This window comes from Trachurus japonicus, chromosome 3 (assembly GCF_045865225.1).
Source record: "Trachurus japonicus isolate A0001 chromosome 3, Traja_1.0".
Lineage (NCBI taxonomy): Eukaryota > Metazoa > Chordata > Actinopteri > Carangiformes > Carangidae > Trachurus > Trachurus japonicus.
Genome location: NC_140909.1, coordinates 33,398,494 through 33,405,086, shown reverse-complemented (window position 1 = coordinate 33,405,086; position 6,593 = coordinate 33,398,494).

Genomic DNA, 6,593 nt, shown 5'->3' with positions numbered 1-6,593 from the left:
GCAGGGTATATACACAAATCTTTGAGTCAATTTACTACCATTTAATACCTTTTTTCACTACCTTCAGATTTTTTTTAATACCACCACGACATCGAGTTGCACCAAGTATCAATCAGAAAGATTTTATGACATGTACATAGATTTTATCATCTAACACTTACTTACATCATTACCATTACCCAGGAGACTCGGTTGCACAACAGGGCATCATCCATAAGTCATCAGGAACATTTGATCAAAAATAAAATATCTTATCATGCCTTTCTCAATCACCAGCCTCTCTCCCCTGATCCCACCCTCACCTGCCCCCCCCCCCCCTCACCTCACTCCACCTCCCTCCCTCCCTCCCTCCCTCACCCAGTTTGCCTCGCTCCGTCTTCCTTCCTCACCTCCCTCCCTCACCCAACTCACCTCACTAACTCTTTAAATAAATACCTGGTTCTGTCTCTACCGTCACAGAACACAGTGGTAGGCCATATATTAGTGCTGCACGATTTGATAAAAATGTGCGATTGCGATTATGGTGGAAAATATTGCGATTTGCGATTGCGATTACGATATTGTAAATTAATGCTGTAAGGAGTCTATTTGCTTGATTATCAAGCACAGCACAGGAAATAACCATATTTTAGGAGTGTATTTCTCAAATAATAAGTGTTTCCTTACAGTATCTTTGTATTAAATAAAAATAGGTAACTTTTTGTGCAGTTTCATAGTCTACTGCGATGCCATCTTTTATTACAATGCCTTTCTCCCCCCTCCCTCCTCTCACAGCACACAGGTACACAGGTAACACAGAGACAGACAGACAGACAGACAGACAGACAGACAGACAGACACACACACACACACACACGCACGCGCGCGCGCGCGCACACACACAACGGAGGAGACGAGAGGAGACGGCAAATGAGTGTGGCTGTTACCGTAAAATAAAAATAAAAAAGACAGTTAAAAGAAAACCAAACACCGGAGCTTTCTGGTCGTTCGCCCCAACAGGCATATACCTCCTCGTTTTTTAAACACACTGCACATGTTGCAGAGGAAAACACAGTTCGCTCCGTGACGCTAAAGCTCCACACCTGCTGTAATCACGGGGAGACGGTCCTGCAGCACACGGAGCGCTGTCTGCCAGCTGGGTAGTCACGTGATCAGAGCTGCTGGTCACATGACTACTGACGGAGTCTGCTATGCTGCACACATTAGCGGCTCTGCTCCACACACTACAGGAGATAAAGTCCCGTTTACAGGCTCACGCGGTCGCACATTTATGTACTTTAAATCGCCAATCGCACTCTTTCGTGCGATTACGTAATCGCACGGCGTGACATCGCGATTGCGATTGCGATTAGATTAATCGTGCAGCACTACCATATATATGTTTTTTTTTTTACCAGTTTATCAGTGTGAAAAGTTTCAACAATGTCCGCACATCTGCACCGTCGGTCTGTGTCTCACGTGCGTTCCATCTGACCTCAGCTCTCAGTAGAAGCTGCAGCTGCTGCAGGTGTCTGTATCTGTAGCGCTTCGGGGCTTCCTGCCCTTTCAAACGGAGCAGACCCGGACCCGGTCCGACTAAACACCGGGCTGGCAGTAGAAGGTTCATGGAGCTGTGAGCCGCGAGTGCATGAAAAAAGAGCACATCGGATGTGCGGCGCGTGACGTGCATCTACATTGACACACACATAGGCTACATCAAGGCGCCTGTCATCTCAATTTAAGTCTTCTGCAAACTTGCAGTTTCCCATATTCGAAACGTTTTGCCACACGCTAAAATCCGAAGAGATTCACTAGCACTTCTATCCGCCTGACAACTATGCGCGCGAAGATGATTTTAGATTTCTAGCGGCCAATGAATACAATGAATTGATATGACGTCAATATCATTCCTTTTTTTTTTTGAAGTAGCGGCGCAAGCAAGTAATGCTTTATTAGGGCCGCGGGCAATCGCACCGGGCACTGGTCCCAACAGCTATGAAATAGCTGCAGGGACCAGTGTTACCACCACTGTTATTGTGTGGATTTTTTCTTCCTTATTATTAGTGTGAATGCTGGAAGCATTCACACTATTGTTATTCGGTTCGGCCATTTTCTGCCTTTCTTCGTCATGTAACTAGTCCTTCATACTTTGTGCTATTTCAACAATTCAAATATCAAATTGTTCAGCCTTTTCGGGACAGGTGTGCTATGTCTTTTCTCTTTTCAACTATTCATACTTTTTGCAATATTCAACTATTTCTGATTTTTTTTTCCCCATAGAGAATGCATTGGAACAGTCTTGAAACTCTTCAAATCTTCTTACTTCTTTCAGCCTTTAAAGCGTCCACATACTTTCAGCTAGAGACTTCATTCAAATTCTGAGCTGTAGACAAACTTCTAATGTATTCATCCTGTATTTACAACTTTTTCATAGCTTGTACCGTTTTTGAGATAAATCCTTTAAAAGCACATGAGGATTTCTGACAAATTTCACACTTTTCAATGAGTGTGTATGGGGTTGGGTCAGAGTGAGTGACATCCATCGTTAGAGTGAGAGGGATCGAAAAAAACATTCAGGATTTTTTCTGGATAAATTGCCAGCACGGCCACAAATTAAACTCTAGACACATGATTTCCTCACCGGTTTGTAGCCACACTTGTTGTGTCTCATTTAATGTGTTCAAAACAGCAGACAGACTTACAGAATTGTCTCTGTGAGCCTAATTGTCCAGCTAGACCCGCTCCAGTGGCTCATCCACTTCAATAGAAAAGTAGGAGCTGATTTTTTTAGAAAAGCAGAAATGCCCCCCTTTTCTACCTTGCGACCCTGAGAAAAGTTTTTGCCCTACAAACATTTAATGCACATTGCCTCGCTCAGGAAGGTCTGCTTGCCCAGATGGTCAGATGGCCACATTCTGATAAGAGTTACGGTTCTCTTTTTCTGGGCTGTTTTGGGAAGCTGCTCAGAGCACAAATCTCTCTGCTCTGCTCTGCTCTGTGTGCAGTTGGTCCAGCTGTAGTGGCCAGCTCGTTATCAAAGTCTAGAACAGTGCAGCTGCAGCCTGGCCGCTCGTTAAGATGTTTTTAAACACAGCCCCACACACACACATGATAAACCAGACTGACAGAGGATGTCCACGCACAAACACAGGCATCACACTCACACAGACAGACACACACAGACACTCACACACAGTCACACACACACACATACACAAACAGACAAACACACAAACACAACACTGTTCCACACAGTAAAATGTAAGCATGGTAGTCGCCATGGTAACTTCTGAGGGCAGGCTGCCAATCAATCAGATCATTAGGGAGAGAGGAGTTCTGTGGCGCTTATCAACAGTTTTACTTTCTGCACATGTACACGCAGACAGAGAGACCGTCAGACTCACACACCCAGACACACACACACAGGTTTTCAGCTCAAATTCATCAGACTCTCAATTATTTTATACTTTTGATGTAAACATCTCCAACAATTAATTTTTTTCTCATGAATTTAAGTTCAGACGTTTAGTCTTTCCAACTCTATTAATAGTAGTACAATTACAGGTGGAGCCTGGGACATAGGATGCAGCTTTTAACATGTGTCCTACCTATCTATCTATCTATCTATCTATCTATCTATCTATCTATCTATCTATCTATCTATCTATCTATCTATACCCCTCCCTATTTTTAACCCCTCTGTCTCCTTTTTTTCTTTCTTTCTTTCTTCTACTCCTTCATTTGTATTTTACGTAACTTTTTCTATCCTTCCCTCTCTATCCATCCATCCATCCATCCATCTACCTCTTTCTATCTATCATCCCCCTCTCTCTTTTTCTTTCTTTCTTTCTTTCTTTCTTTCTTTCTTTCTTTCTTTCTTTCTTTCTTTCTTTCCTTCTTTCTTTCACTCACTCCATTTCTGTCTTTTTACTTCTTTGTTTGTTTGATTGTTTCTTTCTTTCTTTCTATTCCTTTTCTCTTCCTTTGTTTTTACTCCATTTCTTTCTTTCTTTCTTTCTTTCTTTCTTTCTTTCTTTCTTTCTTTCTTTCTTTCACTCCATTTCTGTTTGTTTACTTCTTTGTTTGTTTGATTCTTTCTTTCTTTCTTTCTACTCCTTTTCTCTTCCTTTGTTTTTACTCCATTTCTTTCTTTCTTTCTTTCTTTCTTTCTTTCTTTCTTTCACTCCATTTCTGTCTTTTTACTTCTTTGTTTGTTTGATTCTTTCTTTCTTTCTTTCTTTCTGTCCTTTTCTTTTTTCTCTCTTGTTTCAATCTTTCTTTCTTTCTTTCTTTCTTTCTTTCTTTCAACAATTTCTTCAGCTCATTCAGCATTGCTTCCAGCATTCACACCATTTCCATTCTTGGAAATGTTTTTTCTAGTTATTCTTCGTCCTCTTCCGGACTATTTTCGATTCGCTACTAGTCCTGCAACTCGAAGAGTTGCAGGACATATTATATATCAAAACGTGCGTCTTGATCGGGATCGCTGTGCTATTACTTTTCTCAACAGTTTACGAATTTTTCGCGACGTAGTCGCGAAAAACTGCGCAAAAATTTTGCATGTAAGTCAATGGGACGGGCGGAAAAAAAAGACCGAAAAAGACCAATCATTGGAGTTTAACAAAAGTCTACTGCTCAGGCATACTTTCACCTAGAGACTCCATTTAAACTTTAAACAGTAGACACAAGTCTTGTGTATTGTCGTATTACTCCACGTTTTGATAGGTCATATAGTTTTTGATCAATCCCTGATCAATGACCATGATCATTTTTGGAGAAATTATGAGTTTATAATGGGTGTGTATTGCATGGAATGTTCGTGTCAGAGTGCGTGACATCATCGGTTAGAGTGGGAGAGAGTGAAGAAACATTCTGTATTTTTTCTGGATAAATTGCCACCACGGCCACAATTTACACTCTACAGACATAATTTTTTCAGAATTTGTAAGACAAACTTGTTATCTCTCATGTCATGTGCTCAAAATATCAGAGAGACTTACAGAACTTACAGAATCAGCCTCTGAGTGCGGCCACGTCTGTCCCTGCTCCTCATTGAGTCCAATACAAATATTTTCTGAGAGGAGCAGGGACGGCCTGATGTTTTAAAACTGCCAGCGTCGCCAAAATATTTACTGTAGAAACACCAAATCGTACCGAAATTTTCAGTAAGTCCTTAGAGCAACGTTGATCTGTGTTTTGTTCTGATAGGAGTTACCGTTTTGTCATGCTAAGCCTAAATGTGAGACCGGTTTAGAGGCAGAAAATGGCTGTTTTTCTCCACGTTTCTGTCTGTCTCAGCCTGCGGGGGCCCCTATCGCCGTGGTAACCTCTTTGATCCTCAGGCCAGAGCTCGTTAACTTCATAAACAATCCACCTGGCGCTCGTTTAAATGTTTATAAACACAGACACAGCTAAATCAGACTGACACAGGATGCAGCTACTAACTAACTATGTGTCAAGTCAGTCACACACACACACACAGACTCTAGAGCCAGCTTCATGTGATTACAGTTACACACACACACACACACACACACACACACCTTCATGTGATTAAAACACAGTTAACGTGCAACAGAATTTAAACTTAAACCATGATTTAATCTGGTTTTAAAGTTAAACCTTGTTGGTGTCACACAGACACACACACACACACACACACACACACACACACACACACAGGTAACCTAATGTGGTTACAGCTCCTCCATATCAGTGCTTATAGAAAGATGATCATGTGTCTGTCTGATCAGCTCTGTCTTGACCTTAAGGTCGTGGGTTTGATTCCCATGTTGACAGAGATGGCAAAATCGGCAGTAGCCCCGCGGCCCATTCAAAATTTCCCGAGAGGAAATTTTCTAGTTTATTTTATTACGCCTATTTCATCAAAATAGAACCAGTCATTGTCCAAAAGAAAAAAAATAATACCTATTCTTTAAAATTAATACCTTTGGACCAAATTTATCACTTTTTAAGGCCATTAAATTTTGCTTTTTTGATTTATCACTTTTTAATACTTTTTAAAACCCCGCGGACACCCTGTGTGTGGGACTGACAAAATATTTTCTACAATGCAGCTGTGTTGAAAATATTTGATAGAGCAGCACAGCTTCCAGTATTTGGATGATTTCCCACTGGAGGAAAAAAAAAAGAACACAACAAATTAGATTGAGAGTTTTGGTTCTGGTTTCTGTTTTTAGTTTTTAGTTTTTAATTTTTAATTTTTTCATTTGTGAACTCACTGTCACTTATTGTGCAGAGGTAAAATATAGTTGTACAATTTTTTTTTTTGTTCTTTTTTTACGGTCTAAAATCATAGAGAGAGACTGAGATTTTATTGCTCCATCCCTGAACTGTTGCTTTGATTATTGGTTTCTGGTTGGTACATATTTACTCGTTTTCTCGATGCTCTCAGTAAAATGCAGGACTGTCGTATGAATCCACTTATATGAAGGTTTTTATCTGTTTTCAGGCGAGTTGAAAGCTTTTTGATTTACTCTGCAGCATGAAGCTTTCCAGCATACTGGAGTGTGTTCAGATGGGCAGGAGAAATGTCATATGCCATAATTGGGCATAATTATGTTTAGCATGGTCTCTCATGTCCAGACAGTGAC